Genomic DNA, 27,852 nt, shown 5'->3' with positions numbered 1-27,852 from the left:
TAACCCAATCAATATTTAATAACATGCTATTCAGCTTCCAAGTGTTTGAGTGTTTTGGATTGTTTTTATTGTAGTTTATTTCTAATATTATGCCATTGTGGTCTGAAAAGATGCTTGGTATGATTTCAATCTTCTTGAATTTGGGGAGACTTTGCTTGTAACCCAGTATGTGGTCTATTTTTGAAAATGTCCCATGTGCACTTGAGAAGAACATATATTCTACAGCTTTGGGGTGAAATGTTCTGAAGATATCAATTAAGTCCATCTGATCTAGCGAGTCATTTAGGATTGTTGTTTCTTTGCTGATTTTTTGTCTAGAGGATTTATCCAGTGATGTCAGTGGTGTATTAAAGTCCCCTACAATGATTGTATTGTTGTCTATCTCTCTCTTGATATCTTCCAGGAGATTTTTTATGTATTTGGGTGCTCCTGCATTTGGTGCATATATGTTTACCAGGGTTATATTCTCTTGTTGTATTGATCCCTTTAGTATTATGAAGTGGCCTTCCTTATCTCTTGTTATGGAATTCACTTTGAGGTCTATTTTGTCAGATATAAGTATAGCTACCCCAGCTTTTTTTTTCATTTCCATTTGCCTGAAAGATATTTTTCCAGCCCTTCACTTTCAGTCTGTGTGAGTCCCTTGTTCTGAGGTGAGTCTGTTGTAGACAGCATATATATGGGTCATGTTTTTTTGTCCATTCAGCCACTCAATGAATTTTGATTGGAGCATTTAGTCTGTTCACATTTAAAGTTATTATTGAAAGTTACTTGTTCGTAGCCATTTTTATTTTTTGAGGCTGTGTTCCTTCTTACCTTTTTGTTTCTTCTTTTTACAGCATTCCCTTTAGCATTTTTTTTAATTTAATAAATCTTTATTGTTCAGATTATTACAATTGTTTCTCCTTTCCCCCCCTATAGCTCCCCTCCATCTGATTCCCACCCCACCCTCTGCCCTTACCTCCCCCCCACTGTCCTCATCCATAGGTGTATGATTTTTGTTCAGTCTCTTCCTGCACCCCCATACCCTTTCCCCCTGAGAATTATCAGTCCACAACCTTTCTATGCCCCTAATTCTATTATATTCACCAGTTTATTTTTTATCTTTACTTTTTTCTTCTTCCTCTTCTTAAAGAATACCTTTCAGCATTTCATATAATACTGGTTTGGTGGTGATGAACTCCTTCAGCTTTTTCTTATCTGTGAAGCTCTTTATCTGACCTTCCATTCTGAATGATAGCTTTTCTGGGTAGAGTAATCTTGGTTGTAGGTTCTTGCTTTTCATCACTTTGAATATTTCTTGCCACTCCCGTCTGGCCTGCATAGTTTCTGTTGAGAAATCAGCTGACAATCGTATGGGTGCTCCCTTGTAGGTAATTAATTGTTTTTCTCTTGCTGCTTTTAAGATTCTCTCTTTGTCTTTTGCCCTTGGCATTTTAATTATGATGTGTCTTGGTGTAGTCCTGTTTGGATTCCTCTTGTTTGGGGTTCCGTGCACTTCCTGGACTTGTAAGTCTATTTCTTTCACCAGGTAGGGGAAGTTTTCAGTCATTATTTATTCAAATAGGTTTTCAGTATCTTGCTCTCTCTCTTCTTCTGGCACCCCCATAATTCTGATGTTGGTACGCTTGAAGTTGTCCCAGAGGCTTCTTACACTATCTTCAACTTTTTCATTCTTTTTTCTTTTTGCTTTTCTGGTTGAGTGTTTTTTGCTTCTTTGTTTTTCAATTCTTTGACTTGATTCTTGCGTTCCTCTAGTCTGCTGTTGGGTCTCTATGTTTTTTATTTCAGTCAGTGTATGTTTACTTTCTAGTTGGTCCTTTTTCATATCCTTGAGTGTCTCGCTATATTTATCGGCCTATTCTAGGATATTCTTGAAAAGCCTTATAACTGTGGTTTTGAACTCTATATCCAGTCATTTGTTTTCCTCCATTTCTTTCATTTGTGATCTGTTTCTTTGCCTCCTCATTTTCGCTGCTTCCCTGAGTTGGTAGGGTAGCTTTGTGTGCTAGGTTTCCTATATGGCCCAGTGGGTCGGCCTCCCCAGTTAACCTGAGGTGGACACTCTTGGTGCACCCCTTTGTGGGTTGTGTGCACAGCCTTATTATAGTTAAATCTTGTTTGTTGTTGGTATCACTGGGAGGAATAGACCTCCAGGCCAGTTGGCTGTGAGGATCAGCTGTGTCTATGCTGGGAGAAGTTCGGTGCTGGAGACAGCCTTATAGGATTAGACTTGCAAAATTGCAAAAGCCTCTGTGCTCAGCTTGGATGGGGCGGAGTCTCAGGGTGGAGCAGACAGTCTTGGCTTCCTGTCAGCCCTGCCCTTGAGCGTGCACCTCCAGACCTCTGCCTTCCACGACTCCCTTGAGTTTCTGCCTGACAGTCCAGATTCCCCCTGTAAGAGTTTGGGTCCTAGGGGCTCGCCCGTAACTGGGGTTCAGTGCAGTTGGAACTACGGTTCAGTGCAGTTAGGAGCTTCCGTCTCTCTTCCACTAGGGAATGCCTGAGGCAACCTCCACATTCAGCTTTCTCTGCGAGCACTAGCGTGCACGTGCGCACACGCACCTCCAGACCCGCCGCGGCTCCCCCAGTTCTCCGAGTCTCGTGTGCCTTTCTCTCTACCTGACAGTCCAGACTCCCCCTGTATGAGCCTGGGTCCACGGGGTTTTGCCTGGAACTGGGTTTCAGTGCAGTCAGAACTGGGGTTCAGTGCAGTCGGGGGCTTCCTTCCCCCTCCCACCAGAGAAAGTCAGCCAGGCACTCAGTCGCCCTTCCTCTCTGCGCGCGTCTCCGTACCTCAGCCCTTTGCCACTTCTCTGATTCTCCGTGAGCTTTCCTCTTTCCTTCTAGTTGTAGAATTTCCACTCAGCCAGCCTTCCTGTGGTTCTGAATGATGTCCGTTCTGTCTTTTAGTTGTAGTTTTAAAATTGTTGTGCGAGGCAGCAGTTTAGGTGCTTACCTATACCGCCATCTTGGTTTCTCTCCCCCCTTTAGCATTTCTTGCATTGCTGGTTTGGTAGTGATAAACTCCCTTAGCCTTTTTTTGTCTGTGAAGCTCCTGATTTCCCCTTCAATTTCAATTGATAGTCTTGCTGGTTAAAGTATTCTTGGATTCAGTCCCTTGCTTTGCATCACTTTGTATATCTCCTTCCATTCCCATCTAGCTTTATGTGTTTCTGTTGAGAAATTATTTGATAATCTGATGGGGGATCCTTTGTAGGTAACTCTCTGTCTTTCTCTTGCAGCCTTTAAGATTCTCTCTTTGTCAATAACATTTGCCATTGTAATTATGACGTGTCTTGGTGTGGGTCTTTTGGGATTCATCTTGCTTGGGATTCTTTGTACTTGAGTAACTTTTTTCTTCCCCATATCAGGGAAGTTTTCTGTCATTATTTCTTCAAATAGATTTTCTAATCCTTATTGCTCTTCTTGTCCTTCTGGCAGCCCTATTATACGTATGTTATTTCTTTTTGCATTGTCCCAAAGCTCCCTTAGGATCTCCTCCTGCTTTTTAAATTTTTTCTCTAGTCGCTCTTCATATTCGGCTTGTTTCTGTACCTGATCTTCTAACTCTCTGATTTGGTCCTCTGCTTCTTCTAGTCTACTGTTGAAACCTTCCATGGTGTTTTTTTATTGTAGCTATATCATTTTTCATTTCTTCCTGATTTTTGCATAGGTTGTTGATTTTCTCGTCCATCAGGTGTATGAACTGTATGACCATTACTCTAAATTCTTTTTCTGTCATGTTGCATGCTTCCGTTTCACTTATTTCCTTACTTGGTGATTCTTCCTTTTCTTTCCTCTGGGGATTGCTTCATTGTCTGCCCATTCTGACTATCACCAGAAGGTTCAGATGTTGAGTTGCGGGAGCCTGGATCATGTGCAGTGGGAGTTTTGCACCCCCCAAGTGTCACGAAGAGCTTTGATACCAAGACGTGCAGTTGCTGTGGGTTGGTGGGAACCATGCTTGCCCTGGGTCAGAGTCACAGGCACTTAGTGTGGCCTCGTGTGTGCACCTAGAATCAGGGACCCTGCCTGCGTCACGTTGAAACAGAGAACCCACTGGTGTGTGCCAAAAATCAAAGTCCCCTATTGCGTGTCAGGAGTCAGAGGCTCCCTGTGTTCATGCTGAGAATCGAGTGTCAGAGTCTCTGTTTCTTGGTGCCACCTCACACTAGGAATCAGGTCCCTGTGTGCACATGTGCCAAGAATTGGAGTCACTGGCTCTTAGTGTGAATGTACTGGGAATCAGGGATCTCAGGCACACGTAATGAGGAACGGAGTCTAGTCACTGGTGGTCAATGCTGCCTCTTGTGTGGAGATTCAGGGTCCCCGATCTGCCCAGGAGACTGAGTTGCTCAGTCACACTGCGTTGGCAGGAGGTCTGCTTCTGCCCTGCAGTAAACACAGCCTTCTGTGTGTGCTTGCCCTGAATCAAAGTCAGGTGGCACTGCCCCTTAGTGTGTGTGGGGCGTCTGGTCATGTGGGTGTGCACTGTGGAAAACAAACTCCCTGTGTCCATGTACCCAGGCTCAAATTCAGCGCTGCCTTCCTGTGTGGGCACAGGGTCTCGTCGTGGGGAACAAACTCCCCAAGACTGCAGATCCAGGTTCAAATCCACCACAGCCTCTCTGCTAAGGTGCAGGGTCTGGTCATGGGAAACAAACTCCCTGGGTTTGCACCCCCAGGCTCAAACTCAGTGCTGTCTCCCTGCATGGGCATAGGATCTGGTCGCAGAAAACAATCTCCCCAAGGTCGTGCACCTATGCACAAATTCAGGACTGCCTTCCTACCTGGGCATGGAGATGAGTCGTGGGAAACAAATTCTCCGAGTTCACAAGCCTGGTCTCAAGTTCAGCGCTATCTGCCTGCCCTGTGTGGGTGTGGAATCTGGTCGCAGAAGACCACCTCCCTAGGGATGAGTGGCTAGGCTCGAATTCCACTCAGTCTCCCTGCCTGGGCATGGAGACTAGTCGCAGGAAACAAACTTCCCGTGTCTGACACCAAGGCTCAAAGTCAGGCAGAGTCGCCACTGCTTTGTGTGTGCAGAAAGCCTTATTGTGCGGCTGGGGTCTGGTAGTTTCTATGTCGCTGCTGCAGGGGTGGTGGGGGAGGGGGATTGGTTTTGTGACTCACAGAAACCTGCGGCCAGGTGCCTGGAGTCCTGGTGTACCTGGGTCTGCAGCTGTGGTGGCAGGTCTCCTACCAGAGCAGCTATAGGGTCCTGGTTTGCTTCCGAGACCAGACTGGGTGGTGGTGAGGCTAGGATCCTAGTCTCAAGCAGTTCTGTTCTTCAAGATGGTGTGGTCTTGTGCCACCGGTGTCCTCCCCGGAGTGTTTGCAGCGGCTGCGGGGTTTTGCCATCTAAGACTGCCCAGATTGGCAGCCTCCTGGAAGAACTGCAGGGTCTAACTGTCCCTATTTCACACACACACACACACACACACACACACACACTCACACACACACACACACGTCCACACACACCTCTATCGCTCATTCACTCTCTCACACACTCTCCCTCCCTACCTTCCTGCCGGTCGCCATCTTGCCTCTACAAATAAAATTTTAAAAAATAAAAATAAAATGCCAAAAATTAAAGATGAAGAGAGAATCTTAAGGGCAGCAAGAGAAAAGCAAACTGTTACCTACAAAAGAGCTCCCATAAGGCTGTCATCTGATTTCTCATAAGAAACTCTACAGGACAAAAGGGAATGCCATGAAGTACTTAAGGTAATGGAAAGGAAGGTTCTGAAACCAAGATTATTACAATCAGCAAGGCTATCATTCAAAATAGACAGTGATATAAAGAGCTTCCCAGACAAAAATGTCTAAAGGAGTTCATCACCATGAAGCCAGCATTATAAGAAATGCTAAAGGGACTGCTGTAATGAGAAGAAGAAATATAGAGGGAAACCTAGGCATTCAGAATTAAAGTGGCAATAAATAAGTACCTTTCAATAATAACCTTAAATGTAAATGGATTAAATGCTCCAATTAAAAGACTTCGGGTAGCTGAGTAGTACAAAAACATGACCCAACTATATGCGGTCTACAAGAAACCCACCTCAGAGCAAAAGACTCACACAGGATGAGAGTGAAGGGATGGGAAAATTTTTTCCATGCAAATGGAAAAGAAAAAAAGCTGGGATAGCAATATTCATATCTGACAAAATAGACTTCAAAATGAAGGCCATCACAAGAGACAACATAGGCCACTACATAATACTAAAGGGATTGATCCAACAAGAGGATATAACCCTGGTAAACATATATGCACACAATATAGGAGCACCTACATATATTGAAAAAACTTCTAGCGGACTTTAAGGGAGAGATTTATAGCAATACAGTCATAGTAGGGGACTTTAACACACTGCTGACTTTACTGGATAGATCATCCAGACAAAAACTTAACAAGGAAACAGTGACTCTAAAGGACACACTGGACCAGATAGATTTAATTGATATTTATAGAACAGTTCAGCCCAAATCTGCAGAATATACATTCTTCTCAAGTGCACATGAGTAATTCACAAATATAGACCACATGTTAGGACACAAAACAGGTCTCTACAAGTTCAAGAAGATTGAAATCATATCAAGCATCTTCTCAGATCACAGTGGAATGAAAGTAGAAATAATCTACGGTAAAAACATCTCAAAACATTCAAACACATGGAGGCTAAATAGCAAGTTATTAAACAATGAATGAGTTACCAATGAGATCAAGAAAGAAATCAAAAACTTCCTGGAAACAAATGAAAATGGACACCAACAACCCCAAATCTCTGGGACACAGAAAAAGCAGTCCTGAGAGGGAAGTTCATAGCACTATAGGCCTACCTCAAAAAAAAAAAAAAAAACAAGAAAAATTAAGAATAAACTATTTAACCCTACAACTTAAAGAATTACAAAGAGAGAACAACAAGAAAAGCCTATGTAACTAGAAGCAAGGAAATAATAAAGATTAGAGGAGAAATAAATAGCATAGAGACTAAATCCTATATAATAAAGAGGTAATATGCAAATTGACCATCACACCCTCGCACAAGATGGTCATCCGCATGTGGTCACAAGATGGCCACCACAGAATGGCCAGCAGGGGAGGGCAGTTTTGGGTGATCAGGCCAGCAGGGGAGGGCAGTTGGGGCAATGAGGCCTGCAGGGGAGTGCAGTTGGGGGTGACCAGGCCTGCAGGGTAGGGCAGTTGGGGGGGACCAGGCCTGCAGGGGAGTGCAGTTGTGGGTGACCAGGCCAGCAGGGGAGGGCAGTTATGGGTGACAATGCTGGCAGGGGAGGGCAGTTAGGGGCAATCGGGCCAGCAGGCGAGCAGTTAGGCGTCGATCAGGCTGGCAGGGGAGTGATTAGGGGCAATCAGGCAGGCAGTCTGGTGAGCAGTTGGGAGCTAGCAGTCCTGGACTGTGAGAGGGATGTCCGGCTGTCCCACTGTGATCAGGCTTAAACAGGCAGTCAGACATCCCTCGAGGGGTCTCAGATTGGAGAGGGTGCAGGCTGGGCTGAGGGACACACACACACACCCATGCACAAATTTCGTGCACCGGGCCATATATATAATCAATGAAACCAAGAACTGATTCTTTGAAAAGATAAACAAGATTTTTGAACCATTATCCAAATTCATCAAGAAAAAGAGAGGACCCAAATAAATAAAATCAGAAATAAAAGTGGAGAAGTAACCACTGACACCACAGAAATGCAAATGCTTGTAAGAAAATACTATGAACAACTAAATGCCCACAAGCTGGACAATGTGGATGAACTGCACAAATCCTAGAAAAATACAATCTCCAAAAACTAAATCAGGAAGAATCAGAAAACTAAATTGGGTGAATAGGCCAACAACAACTGATGAAATTATACATTAAATTATATTTCATATTCCCCATTATATAAAAATGTAAAGTGAAAATGACTTATCAGTTAATTTTAACATAACTAGTAAACAATTCAGCAGAAGATATGAGGCACAAAATCTTAGTAAAATGACACAGAAAGAGCAACAATTTAATTCTCACTTAAGTTTAACTTGTCATATTTTTATGAATATACAAATACAAACTTGTAAACATTGTATTTACTAAGATTCTGGCAAGAGCTTTATGTAATAAGACACAGCATACCAGGCCTGCCACTCAACTTGTATATGGTAAGTCTCAGCTTCAATATGAAGCTGTTACAAACAAAACCAACCAAAAGTCTGCTTTTCACATGCTAAATATTTTGGCAAGAAGGCCATTAAATGCAGTAAGGAATTTAAGATAGCAAGAATAAACAGTTAGAGCTGCGGGCTTGGACGCGGAGTCTGCGCCATCTTGGTCCGGAAGGTGGAGCTTGTCTGGAGCCTGAGGGTCCACGGCTGCGGCACCCCGGGAGCAGCTGCGAGCCCCAGAGCAGCGCTCCCCAACTGGCGCAAGCGCGCGGGTTCGGGGAAGCTCTGCACTCCACCACGGAGGGGTCAGATTTCGCCTGGGATAGGGTGAGGTCTCTGGTCCCGGAGGGAGAGAGGAACGCGCGTTTTGCGGGAGCTGGAGGACCAGGGAAGTCTGTGCCTAGAAAAATCCGTGGCTGTAGGGGCTGGCGTGATCTGTGACTGTGGAAAGGGGTCCTCAGAGCTGCTAAGAGAAGGGCACTCTAAAAAGCAACCCATTTTGATCTGAAGTGCAGGGACACCCTAAGAATTTCAGGCAGTCCAGACTTACGCGCAGCCCGTGCGCTCCCTGGGTGCCTGGGCTCACTCGCAGTCCCGGAGTTCGCACACTTGGGCTTTTTTCCTCTTCAAATCCTTGCTTCTGATTACTAAGCCCAATACATAGGATCACCCAGTTGGGGACACCCTGGGAGACTGCAGGGGAGGGTTGTTTTTCTGGAACCTGGGGATCGGAGCGGGGAGTGACCATCAGAGAGTCAGCTCTGAGGCAGACCACTCCCACAGGCCCAAGTGCCACAGGGAAAGAAGGCTCTAACACTCCCTGGAGAGGCCATAGATAGACCCGGAAGTCAATCCAGAAACACTGCCACCCAGGGGCTGAATCACAAATTGACTCTTGTGTAATCAAAAATAAAGGAATACGAGAAATTAAGACACACCGCCTGCTTAAAATCAGGACTGGCTTACAACACCGAAGAGCAGTGGATCGCAGGGAACTGCAATACTGTCTGGACTGAGAAACAGGCGTGCCAAACAGAAAAACAGAGGAAGTGAATGACCTTCACTACTCCACATTTTATTTTTACCTTTTATTTTTTTTATTTTTTTATTTTTTTTTTTAATTTTCATTTTTTGCATCTTTCAATCAAGAAACTTTTTTTTCTTTTTTCATCACTTGATTTTACCTTTTTAATGATTACATTTTTATTTTCAATCCGTATTATTACTACTGCTATTTTATCTTTTTTTTTTTTTTTAAAGTGTCATTTTATTTTCTCTTCATTTTATTTTGGGATTAGGGTTCTACATTCTATTTTTTATCTTTCCTTTAGCATCGTTTTACTCTGTCTCAACTCTACCTTTAGGCCATCACTCTCTTCCTAACCTCCCCCTTTTCAGTGTCCTGTTTGTCTTACCCTTTTACTGCTTTAGATTTTCCCTATTCTTTCTGTTTACCCCTTGTTAAAATTTCACCCTACTTACATATCTAATCTCCAATCCCCTGCTCCAAGTCCACATACACCTCTCCCTTCGCTGTCTGAGTTATCCATAAACTTGTCCTTATCTCTGTCCTTTTGTTGTTGTTTGCTTGAATGTAGATTATATCCAATTTTTATGCTTTTTTGTGAGATTGTTTTGCTTATTCTTCTTTTGTTTATTCTTTTGTTTGTTTTGTGCTTCAGCTTAACCTTGCCTCACTCCATATTAGTTGGTGTTGTAGTTTGTACTAATCCCCAGGCACTTGTTGCTGGCATTTGCTGGGATTAGTGATTGTTCTATTGGAGTTTTATCCCCAATATATATATAGTCTGTTCCCCTTTCTCTCTTAGTCAATTTCTTGTCTCTTACTTTTTTTTTTCTCTTTACTTTCCCTTTTCCCAATTTCATTTTCACACTCCTTTTTTCTTTTTTTCTTTCTTTCTTTCTTTTTTCCTCTTCTTCTTTCTCTCCTATCACCTAATTTGCCTTTCTCTGGTGGTCACCTTTATTGGAGGTTATTAATATCGTGAATACATTCCTGTTCAGTGCCTTGTGAGTTGTACCTGGTAGTGCTGTATTTTGTGCCTTTAAATCAACCCAGGAGAGAGAGAACTACATAACCAGACACCCAGAGAAGAGAGACCATGGGGAGACAAAGAAGCAGCCCGCATATGAAAGAAAAGCAGGCATCACCAGAAAAGGAAGTAAACGAAATGGAGGCAAGCAACCTTCCAGAAAAAGAATTCAGAGAAATGGTCATAAGGTGGCTGAAAAGAATGGAAGACAAATTCGACAATATGAGCAAGAACCAAGAGGAAATGAAGAAGAACCAAGAAGAAATGAAAAATGATATCGCTGCTGTAAAGAACTCAATAGAAAGCATCAAGAGTAGACTAGAAGAAGCAGAGGACCGCATCAGTGAGCTAGAAGACAAGATGGAAAAAAATACCCAAGAAAAGCAACTTCTAGAAAAAAAAATTAAAAGGCAGGAGGAGAGTCTAAGGGAACTTTGGGACAACACGAAACAAAACAACATCCGCATAATAGGGGTTCCAGAAGGAAAGGAAGCTGAGCAAGGAATAGAAAACCTCTTTGAAGAAATAATGACAGAAAATTTCCCAGATATAGGGAAGAAAAAACCCACACAAATCCAAGAAGCTCACAGAGTCCCAAGCAAAATGAACCCCAAAAGACCGACGCCAAGGCACATTATAATTAAATTGGCAAACACCAACGACAAAGTAAGAATCTTAAAAGCAGCAAGAGAGAGACAGAAAGTTACATACAAAGGAACCCCCATCAGACTAGCAACTGATTTCTCAACAGAAACTCATCAGGCCAGAAGGGAATGGAATGAAATATACAAAGTCATGCAAAGGAAGGGGCTGAATCCAAGAATACTGTACCCAGCAAGGCTGTCAATCAAAATTGAAGGTGAAATCAGGAGCTTCACAGACAAAAAAGGACTAAGGGAATTTATTACCACCAAACCAGCAATGCAAGAAATGCTAAAGGGTCTGCTGTAAAAAAAAAGAAATAGGAAGTGAAGAAGTAACACAGGGGTAAAGAATAGGAATGGCGACAAATAAGTACCTATCAATAATAACTTTAAATGTAAATGGATTAAATGCCCCAATCAAAAGACATAGGGTAACAGATTGGATAAGAAAACACGACCCATATATCTGCTGTCTACAAGAAACCCACCTCAGAAAAAAAGACGCACACAGACTGAGGGTGAAGGGATGGAGGAAGGTTTTCCAGGCAAATGGAACTGAAAAAAAAGCTGGGGTAGCAATACTTATTTCTGACAAATTAGATCTCAAACTGAAGGACATAACAAGAGATGAGGAAGGCCATTTCATAATACTAAAGGGAGCAATCCAACAAGAAGAAATAACTCTGGTAAACATGTATGCACCCAATACAGGAGCACCCAAGTACATAAAAAAACTCCTGGAGGATATCGAGGGAGAGATTGACAGCAATACAATCATAGTAGGAGACTTTAATACCCCACTATCACCATTGGACAAATCCTCTAAACAAGGCATCAGCAAAGAAACATCAATCCTAAATGACTCACTAGACCAGATGGAATTAATTGACATCTTCAGAACATTTCACCCCAAAGCCACAGAATATACATTCTTCTCAAGCGCACATGGGTCATTTTCAAAGATAGACCATATGTTGGGACATAGGCAAAGTCTCTTCAAATTCAAGAAGATAGAAATCATATCAAGCATCTTCTCAGACCACAGTGGCATAAAACTGGAAATCAACTACAATAAAAACAACCCAAAGAAATCAAACACATGGAGACTAAACAGCATGCTATTAAACCATGACTGGGTTACCAGAGAGATCAAAGAGGAAATAAAAAACATCATGACAACAAATGACAATGAAAACACTACAATCCAAAATCTATGGGACACAGCGAAAGCAGTCTTGAGAGGGAAGTTCATAGCTCTACAAGCCTACTGCAAAAAACAAGAAACAGGGCTAATAAATTGCCTAACCCAACAACTCAAAGAGTTAGAAAAAGAGCAACAAGAGGAGCCCAGTGTAAGCAGAAGGAAGGAAATAATAAAGATCAGAGCGCAGATAAACGACATAGAGACCAAGGAAACAATACAAAAGATCAACAAAGCCAGGGGCTGGTTCTTTGAAAGGATAAACAAGATTGATGAACCTCTAGCCAGGCTCACCAAGAAGCAAAGGGAGAGGACCCAAATGAACAAGATCGGAAATGAAAGGGGTGAAATGACAACGGATCCTGCCGAAATACAAAGGATTGTTGAAGAATGCTACGAGCAACTCTATTCCAACAGACTGGACAACCTGGAGGAAATGGACATATTCCTAGAAAAATATAACCTTCCAAAACTCAATCAGGAAGAATCTGGGCAGCTCAACGTGCCAGTAACTATGGAGGAAATTGAAGCAGTCATCGGGGAGCCTCCGGCAAGCAAAAGCCCGGGGCCAGATGGCTTCACAGGAGAGTTCTACCAAACATTCAAGGAAGAACTAAAACCTATCCTCCTCAGACTATTCCAAAAAATTCAAGAGGAAGGAACACTTCCAAGCTCCTTCTATGAGGCCAGCATCACCCTAATACCGAAACCAGATAAAGACAACACAATGAAAGAGAATTACAGGCCGGTATCCCTCATGAATGTGGATGCCAAGATCCTCAACGGAATTCTAGCGGGTAGGATCCAGCAGTACATCAGAAAGATCATACACCATGACCAAGTAGGGTTTATCCCAGGAATGCGGGGATGGTTCGGTGTCCGCAAATCAATGGATGTGATGCATCGCATGGACAGGTTGAGGGATGAAAATCACATGGTCGTATCAATTGATGCAGAAAAAGCATTTGACAGGGTCCAGCGCCCTTTCTTGATGAAGACTCTCGGCGGGGTGGGAATGGAGGGATCATACCTCAACATCATGGAGGCTGTGTATGATAGACCCACAGCTGGCGTCATACTCAATGGGCAAAAACTGGGGCCATTTCCCCTGGGAGCAGGAGCGGGACAGGGATGCCCACTCTCACCACTCCTGTTTGACATAGTACTTGAGGTGTTGGCCACTGCAATTGGACAGGAAGAAGAGGTGAAGGGCATCCAGGTTGGAAGGGAAGAGGTGAAGCTGTCCTTGTTTGCAGATGACATGATATTGTACATAGGGGACCCGAAGGACTCCATCAAAAAACTAGCAGACTTGATGAATGAATTCGGCGGTGTGGCAGGGTGCAAAATTGACACCAAGGGATCTATGGCATTTCTGTACACCAGCAATGAAATTACAGAGAGAGAGACTGGAAGGGCAATCCCATTTTCCATCGCACCAAAGGGATTGAGATACTTGGGAATGGGCCTAGCCAGGGAGGTAAAAGACCTATATGCGGAAAACTACAGGACACTGAAAAAAAATAGAGGAAGATGTGAACAGATGGAAGAACGTGCCATGTTCGTGGATTGGTAGAATCAACATCATTGGGATGTCCATGCTACCCGGAGCGGTCTGTGGATTCAATGCACTCCCCATTGGAATGCCAGCGGCGTATTTCACAGACCTGGAGGGAACTCTCCAGAAATTCATCTGGAATAGAAAGAGACCCCGAATAGCCGCAGCGGTCCTGAGAGGGAAGAGTGAGGTGGGAGGGATCTCAGTGCCGGATTTCAAGCTGTATTACAAGGCCACTGTCATCGGGGCAGCCTGGTACTGGCACAAGAGCGGACATGTGGATCAATGGAACAGAGTGGAGGGTCCGGATGTCGACCCAAACCAATATGCGCATTTGGTATTTGACGGAGGAGGCGTGAGCATACAGTGGAGTCAGGACAGTCTCTTTAGTGGGTGGTGTTGGGAAGACTGGACAGATACATGCGGAGGGGTGAGGCTGGATCACCGGCTTACACCGTGCACAGGAATGGGCTCGGGATGGGTGCAGGACTTGGGTATAGGACGGGAAACCATAAAGATGCTGGAGGAGTCCACGGGCGGCAGGGTCTCAGACATATGCCAAAAGAACTTTTTCGGTGATGCTGCCCCTAGGGCAATGGAGGCCAGGGAGAGGGTAGACAAATGGGACTACATCAAAATGGGGAGCTTTTGCACAGCAAAAGAAACCATCAGCAGGACAACAAGGAACCCCACTGTGTGGGAGGGCGTGTTTGCAGGTGGTATCACTGATGGGGGTTTGGTTTCCGGCATCTACAGGCAGCTTATGCAGCTTAATAAAAGGAAGATGAATGATCCAGTGAGGAAATGGGCAACGGACCTAGATAGAAGCTTTTCGAGGGAAGACGGAGGGAGGGCCGGGAGACACATGAAAACATGCTCGGGGTCACTAATTATCCGAGAGATGCAAATCAAAACAACAATGCGATGCCATCTCACACCTGTCAGAATGGCTATCATCAACAAATCAACAGACGACAAGTGTTGGCGAGGATGCGGAGAAAAAGGAACCCTCGTGCACTGCTGGTGGGAATGCAGACTGGTGCGGCCACTGTGGAGAACAGTGTGGAGTTTCCTCAAGAAACTGAGAATGGAGCTCCCATTTGACCCAGTAATCCCACTCCTAGGAATGTATCCTGGGAAACCAGAAACACCAATCGGAAAGGATGTGTGCACCCCTATGTTCATGGCAGCACAATTTACAGTGGCTGGGATTTGGAAACAGCCTGGGTGCCCATCGGCGGATGACTGGATCGGAGAACTGTGGTACATCTGCACAATGGAATACTATGCTGCCGTAAAAAAGAAGGAATTACTACCATTTGTGGGCACTTGGATGGAATTGGAGAACGTTGTGCTAAGTGAAATAAGCCAGTCAATGAAAGAAAAATACCACATGATCCCACTCATTTGGGGATAATGAAAAACATTATAAACTGATGAACAGAAAGATAGTTGCAGAGGCAGTAAAGCATCAAACAGACTGTCAAATTACAGTGGTAAGGTTGGGGAGAGGTGGGGGAAGTGGGAGATCAACTGAAGGACTTGTGTGCGTGTATATGGGAGTAACCAATGGATGCAGGGCATTGGGGGGTGAGGGCATGTGTGGGGGTGGGGTGGGGGTGGGGGGCAGTGGTAGGATGTGTACACATATAATACCTTAATAAAAATTTGAAAAAAAAAAAAAAAAAAGAATAAACAGTTAATAAAAGCTAAACACTACACCCTAAACAAAATTCAAACAAAAAAATAGCTATCACTGGTTAAATAAAATTTTCCTGACTGGTTAAAACTTAACAGTATAAAACATACATTTTAGAATCTTTAGCTATTAAATTCAAAAAGTACCAGTGATTATTGGAAATGACTCCTTCCTAAAGCCAATGTGTAGTCAAAATTAATTCAAATATTACAACATATTCTAATGTTAAATATCACTCAGTATTATTGAAGTGGAGGTAAATCCCAGAGCTGCTGGGGCTTTCTCATGCTGCAAAAGGCTGTTTCTCTGGTTCACTCAAAGCAGCATATGACCGACCCAGCTCTGACCTCCTCATGAAGCATGGTTACTGTGTCTGTAAAAATAGGATGTGTGAGGATAAAAGGCATGCTATTCTACTAGCTAAAGCTATAGCAAACCACCCCCACCCTTAAAAGTTCCTTCCCAAGTAAATAAACGTATACAAGAGGAAAAATTAAAATACACTTATCTACAGAGTATGGATTTTGAAATATCAATGTAATCCCTACTTCAAAAACATTAACTAGAGCCATCTGGTCATTTCTGTTAATATCTTAATGATGTATCCTGACTCAATTTCTGTTGATTTATCATTAGATACTTCTAGTCAAAAATATTAACTTTATTCCCAATTATCAACCACTAGTACAACTGTAGTGTATTATCTCCCAGAGTTATTAAACAATGGAAGAGAAAAAAGGCAGATGTTCAAGGACTAGGCATCTGCTACAGCCCTTTCACACAGCAGCATCTGACTGGCTACTGAACAATCCAGGCATAAGTCTAGAAACAGCAAAGGTCATGCATTTTAATAAATATGTCATTATTTTCACAGTTGAGATCTCCTCAGACATTGCACTTTCTTTATAAGGGAATCCTGATTTTTCCTTTCACAGTGAAACAGAACTTAAACTAGCAGCCTTCTTTTTCTTTTTCTGTGTTTTTTATGCTTCTTTTTCTTTTTCATCTTTTCTGTTGCTTTTTCTCAGTCTTCACTGCTTTTCTTCTTTTTTGCTTGTACCTCCTCAATATAATCTGACTCTGATAAAGACTCAGATGATAAAGATTTATCTTCAGGATACATCTTTCTCTTTTTGATGAGTCCTTTAATGTTCTTTTCTTTCTCACTTGCATCCTTTGACTTCTTTTTCTTTTTTAAACTATTCTTACTGTCTGATTCAGGCTCTGACATGGAGCTTTCAGTATGTGAATGGTTCTTCTTTTTCCTTTTTCCTTGTTTCTTATTCTCATCTTCAAAATCTGAAGAACTGCTGGAAGAATCAGAGCTTGATGAAGAAAAGATGAGCACCTATCATATTTCTTTTCTTTTTTCTTTCTTTGTCTTTTTTTTTTACAAGCTCTCACTTCCACTTAATAATTTTTCCCTGTGTTTTTCTAGTTCTTTCTTCCAGTCCTCATTCACTTTTTTCTTCAAATTTAGCCAATGCATTGAAGCCTTTCTTTTTTTTTTTTCTAATTGTTCTTTCACTTCTTCCCAGGTAGGCCTTGGTCGATTCAGATAATCTTAGATTGTTGGCCCTGAACACTTGACTGGACCCTTTGATCTGGCCATTGCTATTGGGTTCATATAGGCCACCTGGTTGCCCTGCTTCCCCATGGTGCTGGACTGAGTGCACAGACGCCAAGGGAGACCAGGCGAGTGGAGCGGCCGAAGCAGGTCCATACTGGACCTTCTGGCGACTGCTGAGATGGGTCTCTAGTAGATAGCATAGGGAACAAGGCTAGTAGATCTCCCATGAAGGGAAGACACCAGTCAGGTTCACAGGAAGGTAGGGAGAATAGCCCCACACCCCAAAGCTACACCACTCAGTCATTGACACCTCCTGAGTCTTCCCAGATCTCTACACCCCTGTCCAGACAACTGACTCCACAGCAGAGCACAAGCTCCATAGGTTGGGGTGACAGGGTGTCCAGAAGTTGGGGCTGATGCCATGAGGAGGGGAGTGCTGCACCCAAGAATGATAGCATCTGTGGTATGGGAGAGAGACTTAGTGCAGGGGTTCTGGTGTCTGTCTCTTCAGCTCTCTCTCCAGAGCCACAAATCCCAGTCTGTCCTTGCAGGACTCTATTCTGCTTCGCCCTCCCTCCGCTAGAGCCCAGGGTGAGTGGCTGTAAATGACTTCTTGTGCTTCGGCCTTTTAAGAAATATCCTGTATCTCTAGCAGACCCATGTATCCTTAGCAGACAGAATCCCTGCTGATTTTCACAGCCAAATGATATATGGGTGCCTCTTCCAGGCTCTGATGCTCTGGGCTGGGGATCCCAGCATGGAGTTGAGACCCCAGCTCCTCAGGGATAACATTTGCAGCTGAGATATCCCTCTGGAATCTCAGCTGCCACCCATGGGAGCAGAACCAGTCTTTTTTGTGTCTCTGCCCTTCCTACCAGTCTCAATGTGGCTTTTTCCATAAATCCTTGGTTATAAGATTTCTGTTCAGCTGGTCTTCAGTTGGTTATTCAGGTTGATTGTTCTATGTTTTAGTTCTAATTCCAGTTTGGTCCTCGGAGGAGGTGAATGTAATATCCATCTACTCTGCCAACATCTTGGATCCTCCCACTAATGAATATCTTTATACCATTCATTTGAAGCAAGATATTACAAGCATCTCAACCTTCAGGGGAGGGGAATTAGGCTCTGCCTTTGAAGTAACAAAGAATCTGTGGTCATATTTCAAAACTACCACAGTTCTTCTGTCCAAAAATTACTGATATTCCTTCTACATGCAAACTACACTCACCTTTCTCAAGAATCCTAACAATCTTATACAATTACAGAATCAGCTTTAAGTCCAGAATATCATCATTTAAATCATGTTGAGGTATACTTGAGGCTCCCCAGTTGTAGTTTTTTAATTACAGTTCCTCTCAACTTGATAACCTGTGAAATAAAATTACAAATTATCTGCTCCTCAAACCCAACATAAAATGGTGAGAAAGCACAGGATAACATCTACCTATATTTACTACACACACACACACAAAAAATTGAAAGTGGGAGGCACAACAGAGTCACTGCTTCATAAATAATTTTGAAATTTACTTGGCAAAATATCATAAGTTCTTTAATTAAAACTCAGTCTTACTTCTGCCTGAGAATAATTCTCCATGGCTCTTGGTCCTGTGCTCCACCCGGGCTCTTGGTTCCACCTTCCAGGTCATCATTTCCTTTCCCATGAAAGATAATCTGTTTTCAACTGCATAAATTTTCTCAGATTTGTTCCTGCCAGTACAGTCTTTTCATTTTGTACTGTCTCTGTTCTTTCAGTCTAAGCTGAAAGTTTCTGTAAATATAATTCTTCTTAAAACTTTGTGAGCATTTTGTGAATCTTGTTGTTTACTGTATTGCACCAAATACTTACCCCAAAATATCTTTGAGCGAAGTCTTTCCTAACATCGGGCTTCTGCTGAGACTCCTGAGGGAGGGTGCCCTTAAATTTCTTAGAAGTCTTATTGCTTGACTGAACAGCTCACTAAGACATTATATTGGATCTTTCTGAGGTGTTAACAAAGTATTTTCCAGTCATACCTTCTGCTGTATCTTTACACCATTCTTTCCTGAAGTACCATGGATGTGATCTTTGCTCCAAAGCCATTTCTTAATTTTAGCATTATTTTCCACTTGGAGGATTAACGAATCTTCAAAACTGGCACATTCAGACTTGTCTTTGATTAACAGTCCTTATTTTTAACTTATTTCTCTCCTTTTACTTCTACTACAAACATCAAGTAGGAATCGGGCAGTATTTTCAACATTTTTGCTGGAAGTTACCTTAGCTCAATCATTTAGTTCACTTGCATACATTTTCTACTTTCCAAGTAATTTCAGGTAACAGTGTTGCTTAACTATCTGGCACTACCTAAAAAGGGTCCCCCAACCTTCATTTTCCAATAACATATCTGTACTTCTATTTAAACTCTCCCTCTCAGTCTCCTCAGAGTTCAGACTTCTACTAGCAATGTGTTCAAGAAATATTAGCCTTTCATGAATATTCTAAGTTTTTCCAGTTTTTGCAAAACTGCCTGATTCTCTAGCCACATTTTTGGATATTTGTTATGATGGCATCCAACTTCCAGGTAACAAAATCTTTATGACCAATCTATTATTGCACAATAAGTTACTCTAAAACCCAATGGCTTAAAACAAAAAAGCATTTATTATCTCACAATTTCTGTGGGTCAGGAATTTGGGAATGGCCTATCCGGGAACACTGACTCATAGTATCTCACATGGCTGCAAAGATGCAGTTATCTGAAGGCTTGATTGGCAATGGAAGATCTTTTTGATCTGCAACTAGCTTCCCTAAATATCCAAAATCAACAAATACAGATTTAAAAATCTTTGGAATTTTTTCTCTTGCTAGTCGCCTTATCTGAAGACCATATGTTGCTTATTTTTTCAGCATTTCTGAATGGATCCAGGTGGGAGCTTCAAAAACAGGGACATGGCATGCCCTGGACAGTGTGGCTCAGTTGGTTGTGCATTGTCCATTGCACCAGATGGTTGTTGGTTCAATTCCTGGTCAGGGCACATGGCTGGATTGCAGGTTCTATCCCCAGTGGGGTGGCGTGCAAGAGGCAGCTGATTGATATTCCACACTCTCATAGATGTTTCCCTCCCTCTCTCCCTTTCCTTCCTCTCTCTCTAAAAATCAATAAAAAGGAGAGGGAATAATGGCGGCGGAATAGACAGATGTGTTCCGAGCCTTGTCCCGGAGCAGAAAGAAAGAACAGCTGAGGGTCGCGCAAGGAGTGTTTGTTGGCTGGTTGGGAGACAGCTGAATTCCAGAAGGAGGTGGGGGACTGCTGAACGGGGTTCCCCTGACCTGGCAGCACGAACTGCGGCTGGGTCCCCTCCCGGAGCTGCGGGCTTGGACACGGAGTCTGCGCCATCTTGATCCGGAAAGTGGAGCTTATCTGAAGCCTGAGAATCCACAACGGCGGCACCCCAGGAACAGCTGCGAGCCCCAGAACAACGCTCCCCAACTGGCGCAAGCACACGGGTTCAGAGAAGCTCTACACTCCACCACGGAAAGGTCAGATTTCGCCTGGGATAAGGTGAGGTCTCTGGTCCCGGCGGGAGAGAGGAACGCGCGTTTTGCGGGAGCTGGAGAACCAGGGAAGTCTGTGCCTAGAAAAATCCGTGGCTGTAGGGGCTGGCGTGATCTGTGACTGTGGAAAGGGGTCCTCAGAGCTGCTAAGAGAAGGGCACTCTAAAAAGCAACCCATTTTGATCTGAAGTGCAGGGACACCCTAAGAATTTCAGGCAGTCCAGACTTACACGCAGCCCGTGCGCTCCCTGGGTGCCTGGGCTTACTCGCAGTCCCGGAATTCGCACACTTGGGCTTTTTCCTCTTCAAATCCTTGCATCTGATTACTAAGCCCAATACATAGGATCACCCAGTTGGGGACACCCTGGGAGACTGCAGGGGAAGGTTGTTTTTCTGGAACCTGGGGATCGGAGCGGGGAGTGACCATCAGAGAGCCAGCTCTGAGGCAGCCCACTCCCACAGGCCCGTGGCGAGTGCCACAGGGAAAGAAGGCTCTAACACTGCCTAGAGAGGCCATAGATAGACCCGGAAGTCAATCCAGAAACACTGCCACCCAGGGGCTGAATCACAAATTGACTCTTGTGTAATCAAAAATAAAGGAATACGAGAAATTAAGACACACCGCCTGCTTAAAATCAGGACTGGCTTACAACACCGAAGAGCAGTGGATCGCAGGGAACTGCAATACTGTCTGGACTGAGAAACAGGCGTGCCAAACAGAAAAACAGAGGAAGTGAATGACCTTCACTACTCCACATTTTATTTTTACCTTTTATTTTTTTTATTTTTTTATTTTTTTTAAATTTTCATTTTTTGCATCTTTTAATCAAGAAACTTTTTTTCTTTTTTCATCACTTGATTTTACCTTTTTAATGACTACATTTTTATTTTCAATCCGTATTATTACTACTGCTATTTTATCTTTTTTTTTTTTTTTTAAAGTGTCATTTTATTTTCTCTTCATTTTATTTTGGGATTAGGGTTCTACATTCTATTTTTTATCTTTCCTTTAGCATCGTTTTACTCTATCTCAACTCTACCTTTAGGCCATCACTCTCTTCCTAACCTCCCCCTTTTCAGTGTCCTGTTTGTCTTACCCTTTTACTGCTTTAGATTTTCCCTATTCTTTCTGTTTACCCCTTGTTAAAATTTCACCCTACTTACATATCTAATCTCCAATCCCCTGCTCCAAGTCCACATACACCTTTCCCTTCGCTGTCTGAGTTATCCATAAACTTGTCCTTATCTCTGTCCTTTTGTTGTTGTTTGCTTGAATGTAGATTATATCCAATTTTTATGCTGTTTTTGTGAGATTGTTTTGCTTATTCTTCTTTTATTTATTTTTTTGTTTGTTTTGTGCTTCAGCTTTCCCTTGCCTCACTCCATATTAGTTGGTGTTGTAGTTTGTACTAATCCCCAGGCACTTGTTGCTGGCATTTGCTGGGATTAGTGATTGTTCTATTGGAGTTTTATCCCCAATATATATAGTCTGTTCCCCTTTCTCTCTTAGTCAATTTCTTGTCTCTCTTACTTTTTTTTTCTCTCTACTTTCCCTTTTCCCAATTTCATTTTCACACTCCTTTTTTCTTTTTTTTTTCTTTCTTTCTTTTTTCCTCTTCTTCTTTCTCTTCTATCACCTAATTTGCCTTTCTCTGGTGGTCACCTTTATTGGAGGTTATTAATATCGTGAATACATTCCTGTTCAGTGCCTTGTGAGTTGTACCTGGTAGTGCGGTATTTTGTGCCTTTAAATCAACCCAGGAGAGAGAGAACTACATAACCAGACACCCAGAGAAGAGAGACCATGGGGAGACAAAGAGGCAGCCCGCATATGAAAGAAAAGCAGGCATCACCAGAAAAGGAAGTAAACGAAATGGAGGCAAGCAACCTTCCAGAAAAAGAATTCAGAGAAATGGTCATAAGGTGGCTGAAAAGAATGGAAGACAAATTCGACAATATGAGCAAGAACCAAGAGGAAATGAAGAAGAACCAAGAAGAAATGAAAAATGACATCGCTGCTGTAAAGAACTCAATAGAAAGCATCAAGAGTAGACTAGAAGAAGCAGAGGACCGCATCAGTGAGCTAGAAGACAAGATGGAAAAAAATACCCAAGAAAAGCAACTTCTAGAAAAAAAAATTAAAAGGCAGGAGGAGAGTCTAAGGGAACTTTGGGACAACACGAAACAAAACAACATCCGCATAATAGGGGTACCAGAAGGAAAGGAAGCTGAGCAAGGAATAGAAAACCTCTTTGAAGAAATAATGACAGAAAATTTCCCAGATATAGGGAAGAAAAAACCCACACAAATCCAAGAAGCTCACAGAGTCCCAAGCAAAATGAACCCCAAAAGACCGACGCCAAGGCACATTATAATTAAATTGGCAAACACCAACGACAAAGTAAGAATCTTAAAAGCAGCAAGAGAGAGACAGAAAGTTACATACAAAGGAACCCCCATCAGACTAGCAACTGATTTCTCAACAGAAACTCATCAGGCCAGAAGGGAATGGAATGAAATATACAAAGTCATGCAAAGGAAGGGGCTGAATCCAAGAATACTGTACCCAGCAAGTCTGCCAATCAAAATTGAAGGTGAAATCAGGAGCTTCACAGACAAAAAAGGACTAAGGGAATTTATTACCACCAAACCAGCAATGCAAGAAATGCTAAAGGGTCTACTGTAAAAAAAAAAAAAAAAAAAAAAGAAAGAAAGAAAGAAAGAAACAGGAAGCGAAGAAGTAACACAGGGGTAAAGAATAGGAATGGCGACAAATAAGTACCTATCAATAATAACTTTAAATGTAAATGGATTAAATGCCCCAATCAAAAGACATAGGGTAACAGATTGGATAAAAAAACACGACCCATATATCTGCTGTCTACAAGAAACCCACCTCAGAAAAAAAGACGCACACAGACTGAGGGTGAAGGGATGGAAAAAGGTTTTCCAGGCAAATGGAACTGAAAAAAAAGCTGGGGTAGCAATACTTATTTCTGACAAATTAGATCTCAAACTGAAAGACATAACAAGAGATAAGGAAGGCCATTTCATAATACTAAAGGGAGCAATCCAACAAGAAGAAATAACTCTGGTAAACATATATGCACCCAATACAGGAGCACCCAAATACATAAAAAAACTCCTGGAAGATATCAAGGGAGACATTGACAGCAATACAATCATAGTAGGAGACTTTAATACCCCACTATCACCATTGGACAAATCCTCTAAACAAAACATCAGCAAAGAAACATCAATCCTAAATGACTCACTAGACCAGATGGAATTAATTGACATCTTCAGACCATTTCACCCCAAAGCCACAGAATATACATTCTTCTCAAGCGCACATGGGTCATTTTCAAAGATAGACCATATGTTGGGACATAGGCAAAGTCTCTTCAAATTCAAGAAGATAGAAATCATATCAAGCATCTTCTCAGACCACAGTGGCATAAAACTGGAAATCAACTACAATAAAAACAACCCAAAGAAATCAAACACATGGAGACTAAACAGCATGCTATTAAACCATGACTGGGTTACCAGAGAGATCAAAGAAGAAATAAAAAACATCATGACAACAAATGACAATGAAAACACTACAATCCAAAATCTATGGGACACAGCGAAAGCAGTCTTGAGAGGGAAGTTCATAGCTCTACAAGCCTATTGCAAAAAACAAGAAACAGGGGTAATAAATTACCTAACCCAACAACTCAAAGAGTTAGAAAAAGAGCAACAAGAAAAGCCCAGTGTAAGCAGAAGGAAGGAAATAATAAAGATCAGAGCACAGATAAACGACATAGAGACCAAAGAAACAATACAAAAGATCAACAAAACCAAGAGCTGGTTCTTTGAAAGGATAAACAAGATTGATGAACCTCTAGCCAGGCTCACCAAGAAGCAAAGGGAGAGGACCCAAATAAACAAGATCAGAAATGAAAGAGGTGAAATAACAACAGATCCCGCCGAAATACAAAGGATTCTTAAAAAATACTACGAACAACTCTATTCCAACAAACTGAACAACCTGGAGGAAATGGACATATTCCTAGAAAAATATAACCTTCCAAAACTCAATCAGGAAGAATCTAAACAGCTCAACATGCCAGTAACTATGGAAGAAATTGAAGCAGTCATCAAAGAGCTTCCGGCAAACAAAAGCCCGGGGCCAGACGGCTTCACAGGAGAGTTCTACCAAACATTCAAGGAAGAACTAAAACCTATCCTCCTCAGACTATTCCAAAAAATTCAAGAGGAAGGAACACTTCCAAGCTCCTTCTATGAAGCCAGCATCACCCTAATACCAAAACCAGATAAAGACAACACAATGAAAGAGAATTACAGGCCAATATCCCTCATGAATGTAGATGCCAAAATCCTCAACAAAATTCTAGCAAATCGGATCCAGCAGTACATCAGAAAGATCATACACCATGACCAAGTAGGGTTTATCCCAGGAACGCAAGGATGGTTCAATATCCGCAAATCAATAAATGTGATAAATCACATAAACAAATTGAGAGATAAAAATCACATAGTCATATCAATTGATGCAGAAAAAGCATTTGACAAAATCCAACACCCTTTCTTGATAAAAACTCTCAACAAGGTGGGAATAGAAGGATCATACCTCAACATAATAAAAGCTATATATGATAAACCCACAGCTAACATCATACTCAATGGGCAAAAACTAAAACCATTTCCCCTAAGAACAGGAACAAGACAGGGATGCCCACTCTCACCACTCCTGTTTGACATAGTACTGGAAGTATTAGCCACTGCAATTAGACAAGAAGAAGAAATAAAAGGCATCCAAATTGGAAAAGAAGAAGTAAACCTGTCCTTATTTGCAGATGACATGATATTGTACATAAAAAACCCGAAAGACTCCATCAAAAAACTAACAGACTTAATAAATGAATTCGGCAATGTAGCAGGATACAAAATTAACACCAAGAAATCTATGGCATTTCTATACACCAACAATGAACTTACAGAAAGAGAGACTAAAAAAGCAATCCCATTTTCCATCGCACCAAAAAAATTAAGATACTTAGAAATAAACCTAACCAAGGAGGTAAAAGACCTATATGCGGAAAACTACAGGACACTGAAAAAAGAGATAGAGGAAGATGTAAACAGATGGAAGAACATACCATGTTCATGGATTGGTAGAATCAACATCATTAAAATGTCCATACTACCGAAAGCAATCTATAGATTCAATGCACTCCCCATTAAAATACCAACGGCGTATTTCACAGACCTAGAAAGAACTCTCCAAAAATTCATCTGGAATAAAAAAAGACCCCGAATAGCCACAGCAATCCTGAGAAAGAAGAATAAAGTAGGAGGGATCTCAATACCAGATTTCAAGCTGTATTACAAAGCCACTGTCATCAAAACAGCCTGGTACTGGCACAAGAACAGACATATAGATCAATGGAACAGAATAGAGAATCCAGATATCGACCCAAACCAATATACGCATTTAATATTTGACAAAGGAGGCATGAGCATACAATGGAGTCAAGACAGTCTCTTTAATAAATGGTGTTGGGAAAATTGGACAGATACATGCAAAAAAATGAAACTAGATCACCAACTTACACCATACACAAAAATAAACTCAAAATGGGTACAGGACTTAAATATAAGACGGGAAACCATAAAAATACTGGAGGAATCCACAGGCAGCAAAATCTCAGACATATGCCAAAAGAACTTTTTCAGTGATACTGCCCCTAGGGTAATGGAAGCCAAACAGAAAATAAACAAATGGGACTACATCAAAATAAAAAGCTTTTGCACAGCAAAAGAAACCATCAACAAAACAACAAGAAACCCCACTGTATGGGAGAACATATTTGCAAATGGTATCACTGATAAAGGTTTAATTTCCAACATCTACAGGCAGCTTATACAACTTAATAAAAGGAAGATAAATGATCCAATAAAAAAATGGGCAACGGACCTAAATAGAAGCTTTTCGAAAGAAGACAGAAGGAAGGCCAAGAGACACATGAAAACATGCTCAAAGTCACTAATTATCCGAGAGATGCAAATCAAAACAACAATGCGATACCATCTCACACCTGTCAGAATGGCTATCATCAACAAATCAACAAACGGCAAGTGTTGGCGAGGATGCGGAGAAAAAGGAACCCTCGTGCACTGCTGGTGGGAATGCAGACTGGTGCAGCCACTGTGGAGAACAGTATGGAGTTTCCTCAAAAAACTGAAAATGGAACTCCCATTTGACCCAGTAATCCCACTCCTAGGAATATATCCTAAGAAACCAGAAACACCAATCAGAAAGGATATATGCACCCCTATGTTCATAGCAGCACAATTTACAATAGCTAAGATTTGGAAACAGCCTAGGTGCCCATCAGCAGATGACTGGATCAGAAAACTATGGTACATCTACACAATGGAATACTATGCTGCCGTAAAAAAGAAGGAATTACTACCATTTGTAGGCACTTGGATGGAATTAGAGAACATTATGCTAAGTGAAATAAGCCAGTCAATGAAAGAAAAATACCACATGATCCCACTCATTTGGGGATAATGAAAAACATTATAAACTGATGAACAAAAAGATAGTTACAGAGGCAGTAAAGCATCAAACAGACTGTCAAATTACAGTGGTAAGGTTAGGGAGAGGTGGGGGAAATAAGAGATCAACAGAAGGACTTATATGCATGTATATAAGAGTAACCAACGGATGCAAAACATTGGGGGGTGAGGGCATGTATGGGAGTGGGGTGGGGGTGGGGGGCAATGGTAAGATATGTACACATATAATACCTTAATAAAAATTTGAAAAAAAAAAGAAAAAAAAATAAAAAAAATAAAAATAAAAATCAATAAAAATATTTGGGAAAAAAGGGGGGGACATGGCAGAACAAGGCAGGATCATATACTGGTCCTATTAGGGACCCATTTTCTACAAAAAGTTACTAGCTGTTCACTTCTTAGACAAGTGAGGATTTACATATCCTGTATATTTCAAATAAATGGAATCATAATATATTACCTTTTGTGTCTGGCTTCTTTCATTTGCATGTTTTAAGGTTCATCCACATTGTAGCATGTATCAGTACTTCATTCCTTTTTATGGCTGAATAATGTTACTGTTCATTTTTACTTTGAGGCTCTTATTATATTCTTATTCATGTATATCTCCACTTGTTTAGTATTCATTCATACATAAGATATTACTCACACATTAATTGTATCCCCTTTTCTATCTAATGCCTTAATATATCTCCTCACCTCTCCCATTCTGGGGCTAGGGGTCTCAAATAGTGGAAAGAGCACAGGCTTCATAGTCACACAGACCTGGGGTCAAATTATGGCTTTGTAAGAATTAAGAATTCTGGTAATCAATAAGATAA

General features: G+C 41.9%; 1 pseudogene across 1 annotated transcript; it reads right to left on the bottom strand.

Annotated features, from left to right (window-relative positions):
* Positions 1-16,353: 16,353 nt before the first annotated feature.
* On the bottom strand, positions 16,354-16,986 carry LOC308240121 (protein FAM133B-like; annotated as a pseudogene). The gene has a single exon. The product of its transcript is annotated as a protein FAM133B-like (transcript).
* Between the last annotated feature and the right edge of the window lie 10,866 nt (positions 16,987-27,852).

The sequence above is a fragment of the Plecotus auritus genome, assembly GCF_963455305.1.
Source record: "Plecotus auritus genome assembly, chromosome: X".
In the NCBI taxonomy this organism is placed as follows: domain Eukaryota; kingdom Metazoa; phylum Chordata; class Mammalia; order Chiroptera; family Vespertilionidae; genus Plecotus; species Plecotus auritus.
This window is presented reverse-complemented; position numbering and strand designations above follow the sequence as displayed.